Genomic DNA, 12,925 nt, shown 5'->3' with positions numbered 1-12,925 from the left:
TAAAAGGGAACTGTCTGCGTCCTTCTAGATATTTGTATTCGTTGCTTCTATTGGCAGTTGGTATGAACAGAGCCAAACGTTTAAGTCCGGTGAAGTCCATGGATACAAAAACATCTGACAAGAGGTTCATACTAAAACCAGTGAGTGAAGACAAAGTGTTCTTCTGATGGAAGGTTACTAAATGTTCTGTTGAGTGTATAAAACACAGCACAGATTAGTGAAGATTTTGAATAAAAAAAGACTTGTTGCCTGGTTTCACATACACACAGAAAAAATACATCAGATTATGCAAGAATGAAGATGTATTTGACATAGTGACACGCACGCACGCACACACACACACACACACACACACACACACACACACACACACACACACACACACACACACACACACACACACACACACACACACACACACACACACACACACACACGCTGTTGACTGTCTAATTAGTTAGCTTCAAGAGCTGGATAAATAAACTCTGACTCCCAAAAATGTTAGTGTTTTCGGGTAGATTATTCTTAAAATACGTAAGAGAGATAATCTCTTGAGAATTAAAGATAGAAAAATATTCCCTCCTCACAAACAATATTCTCCAGTGGCTCTCTGAGGGTCTAACAGATAGATGAACAACATAGCATTTTGGATCTGTAGCTGGTTATGATAGAATCAATGTAACAGGCTACATTAATGTTTGATGTTTAGCGAGGAAATGGGGGAAGGCAGTGCCAAACAGCTGTATATACACACAACACAGAAGGGGCTGGACATAAATTCATTTGGGCATGGAAACAACTCATAATGGCAAACGACCTGCACTAAATCACATCATAACTTCTTGAAGCATGGGAATCATCTACACACACACACACACACACACACACACACACACACACACACACACACACACACACACACACACAAATGTATCCTTATTTGCAACAAGAAAAGTAATGCCTCTTTTTTTTAAATTAACATATTAAAATGTATCTGCAAAATCCCAAGATTATCATATTACAGTAAATGTATTTGCAACATGTTCACTGATAACATCTCGTTACAGTAGCAGTGAACATTTTGTCCGCCTCCTTCAGGAATGTTTGCTACTTTTGTTGCACTCTGACTGTGTCTGTGTGTTAACCCTTGTGTTGTCTTCCCGTCGACCGTGCAACTTTTACTTTTTCTGGGTCCAAATTTAAAATGAAAACTGTTTTTTTAATGTTTTGGTCATCTTTTTTGACACTTTTGTCGCTCCCCCCCCCCGATGTTTTTGTCACTTATTTCAACGTTTTGGTCACTTTTTTCTGCGCCTTTTGACGGTTTTGTGTTTTTTCGTCCCACATTTTCGAATCTTTTGTCACTTTTTTCAACGCTCTTTTATATATATTTTTTTCAAAATGCTATAAAATTGAATAAAACACCCACATTCAATGAAAGTAGTGAACTCATCATTCATTTTACTTGTGAAGAGCGTTGTAGGGAACCACCCACGTTACCTTTTTATGAAAATTTGGTTGAAAGAAAACCCAATTTTCTGATATAGAAACTTTTGGAAAATGGGTCAAATTGAACCCATAGATAACAGGAGGGATAAGGATTTCTTCACACTGCTGTACACAGCTTGCTCGGCATTACAAACTGGTAAGTAATGGAAAGTCTCCCTCCACAGACAGTTCCCATCACCCACTGCGTCCAGCCAGTTATGTTTATTGAGTTGAAAATGTCATTGCCTAGCGCCGTAGTTGTTCACCGCAAACAATGGCTTAGAAAAACTAAACTCTCATTTAGTAACGCAAATGCTACAGAGAAGATACCATGTCATTCATTACTATTGTATTATCAATTGATTATAATTTAAGTTACATACATGTTAAACTGTAATATTTTACTTTGGGGAATTTAATAGTTTATTTATTCAATGTTGTATGCAATGTAAAGCGTAATGCTATAGTCACAATTGCTGTTATCAGTTCATTAAACTCAAAACACACACACACACACACACACACACACACACACACACACACACACACACACACACACACACACACACACACACACACACACTTCAAAAACAGACTTGCTGGTGCCTGTGCAGCCCCAGGGGTGTGTGTGTTGCTGCCTTAATGACGTGCTCAGATCCAGATCGAGTCTCCTTACCCTCGCTCAAAAAAAAAAAGGGGGGGGGGGGGATGAGATGCAGTGTCTAATCCAGGGCCTCGTCCTTCTACTGCAACCTCTGCTCCCTCTCTCTATCTCCTCCTCTCATCTTTATGCCATTCATACCGAATAGTATTTTAACTTTTCCCTTCTCTTTTTCCCTTCTACCTCCGTTACTCTCCTCTCCTCTCTAAACCATTTTAACAGATCTGTCTAAGTCCAGCCAAGACCAACTCTGTCACCTCATTAAGTTGCAATCACGTTGACAAACTCAAGTGCAGCACGGCTGTTTTTCCATTGTCTTGTGTGTGGAAGGTTGTGGTTCCTATGGTTTTCAGTTATACAGTTCATTCATGGTTGTTGCGTTAGTGAGCTGTGATGCTTAATAAGCAGCAAAATGGCAACTATTAAACCCAAACTATCTCTCTCTCTCTCCCTCTCTCTCTCTCTCTCTCTCTCTCTCTCTCTCTCTCTCTCTCTCTCTCTCTCTCTCTCTCTCTCTCTCTCTCTCTCTCTCTCTCTCTCTCTCTCTCTCTCTCTCTCCCTCTCTCTCTCTCTCTCTCTCTCTCTCCTGTGTGTGTGCGTCTTAGTGATGTAGATGGCAAAACTATAGGCGGATTTATGCTTCAGCGGGGGCTTTACGCAGAGCTTTCGCCGTAGCCTACGTAAGCGCCCTGAGGTTGATACTTCTGTGCTGGTGTCTGCGTCATTCTAGCGTTTCTCTTTAAAGCAACTCCAAAGATTGTTTTGTACCTTAAAATAATGTTTCCAAAATCGTTTCAGTGTTTCATCAACTTGTAACAGGGTGAACGGCACTTCTGCATTCGCTTTGCGGCCCTCTATCGGCTATAACCGCACTATGCAAGTTAGCCAGATCGGAAGTAGCAGATCTGTAGTTCGAATGAGAACGGTAATGGACAATTCCGCTTCCAACCTGTAGGGGGACCGAAGATGAAAAGTGCTTTGGTGATGCTTTAAGAGAATAGCAGAGCCGGCATGTGTGTGTGTGTGTGTGTGGGGGAGTGTGTGGTAGAGCGAGTGAGAGAGTGATGGTGATTAGCTTCGAAGCGAGTACTGAATCTAGAGGCATAGTGGGAGAAGTTGTTTATGGAGAAGTAGAATTTGGAAACGCGACGCTACCACGACACGGCCGAGCGGACCAGTCCCAGTTGTTGCGGTTTGCGTTGCCACAACGTGTAGTTACGTTTTGAGAGGTGCACGTCAGGCTACGGTGTAGGGTCCGGCGTAGGGTCTGTATGTCCATGTTGGGGATGCACGATATTGGATTTTGGCCGATATTCGATATGCTGATATTTTCAAACTAACTTTGGTGTATATACGATGTATATACACATTTTTCCCCTGATATATACGTATACTCTTTAATTTTACTGAAGAGAAATCCAAGTATCTCTCCTGTAATACCTTTACCTTATTACACTCATGTGTTGTAGATAACGCAATACACAAGACAAACAACATTTGATTCTACCATATATGTATCATTTTACAAATGTAGAGAGACATTCACCCCTGACAAATAGGTAAATTATTTCACTTGAAGGAGAATAAATGGCATAGCATTTATTCTCCTTCAAGTGAAATAATTTACCTATTTGTGCCACATTTTATTTTTAAGTTCAGACTTCAAACTTCAGTCCTTAAGAGTAACATAAATAAAAAATACATTTTCAAATAAAAAATGTACATCATCTCCTACTTGAACTGGTCTGCCAAATGCTTACTCCACGTACCTATGTGAAGTGGTGTGTGTCTAAAAGCGAAAGACAGACAGAACAAAACACAGCGATGAGAAGGTGAGAGTTGACTGTGTGTGTGTGTGTGGGGGGGCGGGACTGTCAATCATCTGGGGTTAGGGTAATACTGCGGTGACCATTTGCAGACACACACACACACACACACACACACACACACACACACACACACACACACGTATTTGTATATTTTTTAACTGCAATGTCCACATTTTTTTAATTTTTATTTTAAGTTATCTTTGTGCCTTTTGTGTCTTTAAGTGTCTGTACATATATGACTATATTTTTTAATTTTACCTTTTAATTTTAACCTTTTTTATTGTTTATATATTTGATTAAAATGTTGTAATGTTACAGAGCTCTATTACACTTATTCTAGTAGATCTTTACTTATTGTATGTGCATTTGTGTTTTTATTTCACACTTGCTTTGGCAATGTAAATGTTTGTTTCCCATGGCAATAAAGCCCCTTTGAATTGAAATTGAATAGAGTGAGTAAATGATTATAATTTTTCCTTCCGTCACACTCTCTCCTTTTCTAGATGTCAAAGGTCAGCTCTAATTGGCCTAATGGACTGTTCCTACCCAAAACAAGCAGATCTCAGGTCAGCCCAGATCAGAGGCCAAAAGGACCTGAGAGGAGCAACAAACCAGTAAACAGATTGGTGTTAGACACAACACTGCCATCCAGCAGCTGGATAGAGTTACTGAGCAGCTCCTTATGTGGACTCAGTCAGACATCTTTATCATCAAAAGGAGAAGTATTGGGTGGATGGTTCCAGTGTTCTTCAAGAGATTCCAGCACATAACTCCGACAGATGCCACACATCTTTGTTGTTGATATCTTTGTTTGCATTACTGTACATACAAATTTAAAATGTATATTCACGGGTGCCTGGGTAGCTCACCTGGTAGAGCGCTCACCCATACATAGAGGTTTACTCCTCAACACAGCGGTCACAGGTCCGACTCCGAACGGCGGCCCTTTGCCTCATGTCATCCCCCTCTCTCTCCCCTTTCATGACTTCAGCTGTCCTATCAAATAAAGGCCTAAAATGGCCACACAAAAAATATATATATATATATTCACAACTGAGTACAGAACATATTGTTTACTGAACGGGGAGAGGCAAATTATTTTTTGCTCAGTGAACTACATCTCTCGTCTCAGTGAACTACATCTCTCGTCTCAGTGAACTACATCTCTCGTCTCAGTGAACTACATCTCTCGTCTCAGTGAACTACATCTCTCGTCTCACACAATTTACGTCACCTAGCTTGATGCTCAACTTGCTCGCTAGCTAGCTAGCTTAGCTCTGTTCCACAACACATGTAACGTTCTCTTACCTGATGTGTTTTATCCGGTGAAGTGTTACATCCCCGGTACGATACACACAGACATCGTAGCTTCAGCGAGACGTCATCCATGCGACTTTGAAGGGTGTAGTCGTTCTAATTACGTATTTTCACAGTCTTATACTTCAACAGTTGAACAATAAACTGAGACTTTCTTGACTTGCAAAATGATCTATTAAACTGATGAACGTCATATGTGTAATTCATGGCTCAATTCAAACGGGATCAAAAAATAATTTGTCTTTCCCCATTGACTCCCGTTCATATTTTTTCAAAAGATAGGTCCTATGGGCTGGAAGTAGAAGGGCGTGACTTTGGCTCTGTATTGCCTGGAGAGAGCCTATTGTTGGAGGTTTTCCCTGCATAGGTGTTTCAGTCATATCTACTGCCATGCAGAGTTAAACCCTTTAAGTGGGTTGAGGAAGTATGCTGGAAGATAAACATTTATCAATCGTTGGTTAATGTTGAACCACTCCCCAACACCAAGGTGAAAACTGACGTCCCAAACTATGATATAGACAGGATGCTCTGCCTGCTCACAATTCTGCTATGTTTGGTGTTATATGGCCCCAAAGCGGCACATTGGTGGAGAACCCCACGGTTTCTTAGCTGCACACTGGCCAGGGACCACAATAGCACATTTGCCAATTATGCTCCTGCCTCTCCTTCTCCTCTTCCTCAAATTGAACCTTCATCCACAAAAATGTATTCATGAGGCCTTTCCATGGAATCCAATTCAAACACTATCGATACATCGAAGTAGATTGCAGTACAAAAAGTAGTTTTGTAAATGATTGATTTACATACAGTACAACATAGTGCAGTCCAACAGTAAAAGTACTGTAAGCATCAGCGCTAAAAGTGTACACTTACTTGCACATACTGAAGTTGCTGATCTTTGACCCTTTTCTGAGTTGCACTCAAAGGATATGTGTAAACAATTTTCAGTTGAGATGACAGTGGTGTTGTTTTCAGCTTCTGCCGCCCATATTTACCATTTTGCAACACATGAACTTGTGTTGCAAAATGTGTATGTGTTTTTGCCAAAAGATTGATTCGACAAACGTGTTTAGGGCACTGAGCGTTTAGTTGAGAGAATTGGGTTTAGTGTTTTAGCCGTTTTGACTGACTTGATAGGAAGATATGCTGTTTCAGATTGATACCTAAACATGTTGAAAGTGGATTCACTGCATCATTTCAACAATTACAAGACAATATTTTTGTCCTTTGTGTCAGTTGGTCTCAGTCCATGGCCATATATAATAGGCAAGAGTGGAGCCTCCAGGGATGTATAATCACAGTTCCACTGTCTACAGTAGCCTGTTGTAAGGTGCCAAGCAGTAAGGCAAGAGCAGTCACAGGTTAGTTTCCAAAAAGGGGGGTTTTATTTACCCCAAAATAGCAAGATTATTAAACAACAAAAATGAAGATAAGTTCTGTGCCCATGGAAGAGGTCAAGTAAACAGAACTCAACTGAAGGACTTAACGGAACAAACGCAACATACAATTGACCTAACAATGTTTTCCTAAACCCAACTCCGTTCTTCTTTTCCTAAACCCAACTCTGTTCTTCTTTTCCTAAACCCAACCGGTTGTTTTTTTCCTAAACCCAACCTGCGTGTGGCGTTTCCTAACATGTAGCCTCGCGATAACACGTAGCCTCGCGATAACACGTAGCCTCGCGATAACATGTAGCCTCGCGATAACACGTAGCCTCGCGATAACACGTAGCCTCGCGATAACACGTAGCCTCGCGATAACACGCCATGTGTCTTTAGAAAGTGGACGTTGCAGACTGTACAGACAGTACTGTACTGTAGACATACACGTGGCTAGCTCAAAATGTGTACAGATAACACGCCACTTGGCTTTAGGAAAGTGGCGTGTATGTTTACGCAAAGTCATGATGTCATGTTGTGTCTTCTGTGTCATACTTGTGTTCAGCCTGTTGTAGAGCAGCTAGATTCTCCTCAGTCTCTGCTAGTTTCTGTGTCCTGAAGCATTAGTTCCTTTCACCTATTCTCTTCAGTAAAAACTAAAGACTAACATTGAATGACAGGGATCAATAGGGTACATAGAAAATGGGTACTGACACAAACAATACTACCAAACTAGATATATAGTCTATCAGTCGTCTACTGATCACTGGTTTTCATTTTAGCCGTCTCCCATGAACTGCATTAGTCCAGGTGAATGCTGCAGCTTGGGTCCAAAGCAGCAGAGTTAGGGGCCACATTGCATTTTGCCCTATTGTGTATTTATGGACCAGCACCCGTTGAGCTAAAAGAGTGTGTGAACTCTGTGCTTTCCAGCTCATAAATATCTCTGAGTGTGACAGGCCTGAGAGGCATGCAGTCAAGAGCTTCCGACCAGCCCCAGGAAGCGGGAGAAACACAGTCACCCAGAAGTTATGATGGCTTCTAACCCTCGACCCTGATCTGGAAAGTACGCTCCAAAACCATGGCTGCTGTATGCCTTTTTGTCTCTGTGACAGACATTCACATAGTGACGACCAGAAACCGCCAGAGCTCCTTGAGAGGGATTACAGGGGGTTCTCAGGATATAAAGATCAGTTTAAAACCTTTCTTATTTTGGTCATTAGAAAAGTCCAGTGAGAATATGTTATGAGGCATGAGCTTTGTAGACAAATTTGGGAACTTTCTCAAGCTCTTTAGATATGAAAAGCTCATGTGTGATTCTGTTCTCATTCCCACCTTCCACATATGGACACTTGGACAGGACCCATTAGTTTCACTTAGGGATGCACCGAATCCAAATTTTTGGGGTTCGGCTGAATCCCGAATCCACTGGTTAAGATTCTGCCTTCTGAATCTGAAACCGAATACCGAATCCTACTGCCATCCTCAGTCCATTAACACAGTAAACACATTAATGAAGTAAACAACGTCCACAGCCTCTAAAATAGTTACATGTAACAACTTAATGTTGAATTCACACGCTCTTTTCACATCGTAGGAAAGCACATCACTATCGCCAGATGAGTGACAATTTTGTTTGGCAAATTTTTGCTAACCAGTGTATGATGAAGGCATGTTGGGTGGGTGAAATTAGAAAGCTAACGTTAGCTAACGAGCATCAGCCGGCCGTTCGGTTGCTCCACTCCCACTGTAGGGAGAACAGGCTGACAGCCTGACTTTCGGGTGTTTCATACGCAGGTGTTTTGGCAGCTGCGATGTTGTGTGTTGTTTGGGGTCCTAGCCGCCGCGAGACAGGTCGGCATTGCGGGTTGGGCGTGTGGCTTGGCTTGGGTCGCCTTCTTTTGGCTGGGGGTGCTGCCGGGTGGCGCTTTTTCTGCTCACGAGTTCCATTTTCACTTTCTCACAGCCTACTGCATTGAACGGTCCACCTACGTAAACACCTTCCCGTAATCAACGGCACCGTCATTACGTTGACCAGCATAGCGCGCATAGTGCAAGCGCAGGGTTCGGTTTGGTGGAAAAAAATTCTAGGGTTCAGCTGAAACCGAACCCCGTGAAAAAGCCCAATATTCGGCCGAATTCAAACCCGAATCCTGGATTCAGTGCATCCCTAGTTTCACTTTTAATAAGTGTGTTTGTTACCTTATGTAAGCCAGCAGCTAAAAACACAATATCATATTAAAGCTGCAAGCAGCGATGGATGGGCCCTCGCGCCTCTGCGCGCGACAAGGTTACTGGCGGACGCCGCTCCTTGCGACCGTGCATTTGCGCAGCACTCAGACACTGCAAATCGTCACCAATGAAAAGGGAACTCCCCGCTGAGTTCAACGATACCTCACACAAGACTCTATGTCATACAGTTCATTAGCTGTGAAAAGGGGCATGGCTAAGTTATAGGGGAAGGGTCAAACCATCACCAATTAAAAAGGAACTCTCTTCTGAGTTCAATGATACCTTACACAAGACTCTACCTTAAACGGTTCAAATGTTATGAAAGGGGGCGTGGCTTAAGCATAAGGGCTGGGCCAAACCATCACCAATGAAGAAGGAACTCTCTGCTGAGTTCAATGACAACTCACACAAGACTCTACCTTAAACGGTTCAAATGTTATGAAAGGGGGCGTGGCTTAAGCATAAGGGCCGGGCAAAACCATCACCAATGAAGAAGGAACTCTCTGCTGAGTTCAGTGACAACTCACACAAGACTCTACCTTAAACGGTTCACATGTTATGAAAGGGGGCGTGGCCTGAATACGTGGGCGTGGTTAAAGTATAGGGGCTGCTCAATATCACATGTCGACCACACATTATAAGTTTCATGTTATTCAGGTGATGTTTGTCATATAAGGCGCATTTCCTGTTGCCAGCGGGGGGCGCTATTACCAAAAGTAAATATTGGCCTGTAGATGGCCTCAGACCTGGACCCTTGTCAATCGTGAGAAATTTCGGGCAGGTACGACAACGTACACTCAAGTTACAACAATTTTTTTGTTCATCGCTAAACAATCAAAATGGCCGCCACGCGTCTTGGCCGCCATCTTTAAGGTGTTGAGATGGTACAGACCAAATTTGAAGTCCGCCGGATGAAATCTCTAGGAGGAGTTCGTTAAAGTATAGCACCTTGACTTTTAGGCCTACTTCCTGTGTCCACTAGGGGGCGCTATGACTTTAAGTAAATATCAGCCTTTATTTGTCCTCAGGGTTGGACTCTTATGAATCCTGAAAAGTTTCGAGCCAATTGGACAATGTACACTCGAGTTACACCCACTTCCTGTGTTGATGGCGAAATGCACAAAATGGCTGCCCCGCCACGGCCACGCCCTATGACGAAAACTTTTTAACAACTTTTCATCTTTAATGTCTTAAGATGGACAGACCGAATTTGAAATTTATTGGATGAAATCCATTTTTTAACTTTGTAGGGGGCGCTAGCGAGCCATTTTTGTGCGCCTATTCCCGAAACCCTTAAAATACGTAAATTTTCACCAGACTTGATGCAACCGCCAATTTTGGTGAGTTTTTGAATATGGTAAGCCCCTCAAAAAGGCAATTAATTTGCCGGGAAAATAATTCTTTCAGTTTCAATAGGGCCTTTGCTGCTGTCGGCACTCGGGCCCTAAATATAGTTCACATGTCAGTGTCCCCCTTTGGATGTTTTCAGCACCGGGGGCAAAGGGGTTTTTGTAACGTACTCTTCGTTGCTGGGAGGCTTACTTTGTGGGTGGGGCGGAGACGTCTGATGGCCCCTGTATATTTTGCCATCTGGGGTCCTATAAGGTCTGTTCCCAATGGATCATGAAACTTTCTGTTACTGCTGTTAGCTCAGTTAGCACCCAGCACTAGTGGTTTGTGTCGGCTGGGTTCGCTTAGCTGTAGTCGCTTGCTGGGAGCTAGGTGTGGCTGTGTCCCCGGGGCCGTTGTCTGCTCTCATCCAAACTGAAGTCTCTTAGCGGTGGGAAGTGAGGCAGACGGGGTGCGCTAGCTGGCTAACTTAGCAATAGATTAATTGACTACCCATACAGCTAACCTTACATGGTGAACTTAATCATGGGTTGCACTGTTAAACGTGTTCAAAACAATTATACTAAAAATAACTTCATGAGTGTGTTGAATGTTGTTACCTTATAACGTTACCTTACAGTTCAGCCACCAAGCATTAGCATGAGCACTTTGTAGTAACGTACACGTTGTTGTTGGATCAATATTGAAATATCATATTAATAAATTAGGTCTCTGCTGTATTAATGGATGTAAAGTGGCATGTACTCATTGAAAAAATGATGCTGTGTGGCAGAACAAAAATCTGTATTACTATTACTGAGTATACATCTCTGTCATTGTATGATTTACAATTACTCTCGAACATATCATCTGCTGTTTCCTGTGTTTAACAGAAGTTAGAGCAACTAGAGGGGTCAAAGGTTTTCTATGGTCAGAGGTTATATGACACCATTGACAGGCGACCAAATGATAAGTGTCATTGATCAAAATTACATATATCTCTGGGTTTAGATTTCCCCCCAAAAATTGGGATAATGTTAATACACAACTTAAAAATATATAACATAGTTATTATTATTTAATGCAGAAATATTACATATTATACAGGAACGCAAACTGGTGGACTTCGACCCTGTAGGGGGGGGTCTGGTGTTATGCTCCCCAGGAAGAAAATGTTGTACATTTCTAATACATTGCATCAATCTGGTGCACTTTGAGAGCAAAATTAAGAGGCTTGATCTATGAAGAATCTGTGTTATTGTAAGCAATCATAAACACATTGTTTGTATAGATATGAATGGTGGTGACACGGAAAAAAGTCACACCTGCAAAGCATGGACTAGTTCACAAATGGTCAAAACACAAAATCGACTAGAGCATACATTTGAGTCATTAAAAGAAATGAAATACAATCGTGGTTACCTGTGTTGAACTAGTTTATTTTCTCTATTACAGGTAGTGGACAGGGTATTAATCAACTTGACAAATAACAAATAATGACAATAATGATGTATTCTATTTAGGGCTGTCAGCATTAATTATTTTTTTTTTAATCGTATTAATCGCATGCCGCCATTTATTAATTTATTTTCACTTCACTCGGCTTTGCGTCGTGCCTAACAGGATACTATTTCGCCGTACTTCCTCGTAACACATCCTGCTGCTGCAGGAATAGCAACGCCTCATTCCGGTGCCACTGATATGCCTGCACTTCTCTCTGATGCTCTGAAACAGACGTTACAGGAAACAGAAACATCGCTGCACGTGACGCTAGTTAACACTATACTCAACAGCAGCTAACGTTAGCCTACCGCTAGCTAGTTAACACTATACTCAACAGCAGCTAACGTTAGCCTACCGCTAGCTAGTAGCTGATTAAACACGGTTACAATGCTGACAGCTAAACGGTGTAAAGTGTGACTGTATTTCACTGTAGAGGATTCAACACCAGGATGTAACAATCTGCAGCTGCTGTTGTCGGAAAAACACAGACGGTGCGTTCAGTGAAACTGGTAATTGACAGCCTCGTGGTGCATTCAAAGTTGTTGCAACAGCTATTTACTAGTGAAATAAGTTATTGTTATAGTGATTACATTATTATTAAATCATTTAATTTTGATGATATGGCCTTATCAATAAACAAGCCGTTCTTTAATGTTGCCAACTGTTTAGTACCCTTCTTTTTTTTTTTTTTTACTTTCGGTTCAGGCACCGTTAAGGCACCATCAGCTAATCAATAAAGTCATAAAGTCACTTTCTTTGCATTAATTTGATTCCCAATCAAGATACACTGGTAAGAATTGCTTTCCATTGTTAATATGTACTTAAAAACAGTTCTGAAATGCAAAATAATAGAATTTTAATCATGTGATAAAACAGGCTGTCAAACAAATCGTTTGACAGCCCTAATTCTATTTGAACTCTCCCTACATCAATAGGACAAGCATTGCACCCTGAATTTGGACATTTAATTGTATAAATACTTACTACATATAGAGCATCCAATCTGTACATTTAATATTCATTTTGTCAAACAAGGACATTATGCACTAGCCTGGCTCCGCCCTCCTACGTACTTCCGCTCAATTTTCATTTTCCTTCAGTACTCCGTCTGGGTTTGCAGTTTTCTCCAGCCAATCTTTACCAGTCCAATCAGCGAACAGAGGGAGTGGCTGAGAACGATTACGTTA

Source organism: Sander vitreus, chromosome 17, assembly GCF_031162955.1.
Source record: "Sander vitreus isolate 19-12246 chromosome 17, sanVit1, whole genome shotgun sequence".
NCBI classification, from domain to species: Eukaryota; Metazoa; Chordata; class Actinopteri; order Perciformes; family Percidae; genus Sander; species Sander vitreus.
This window is presented reverse-complemented; position numbering follows the sequence as displayed.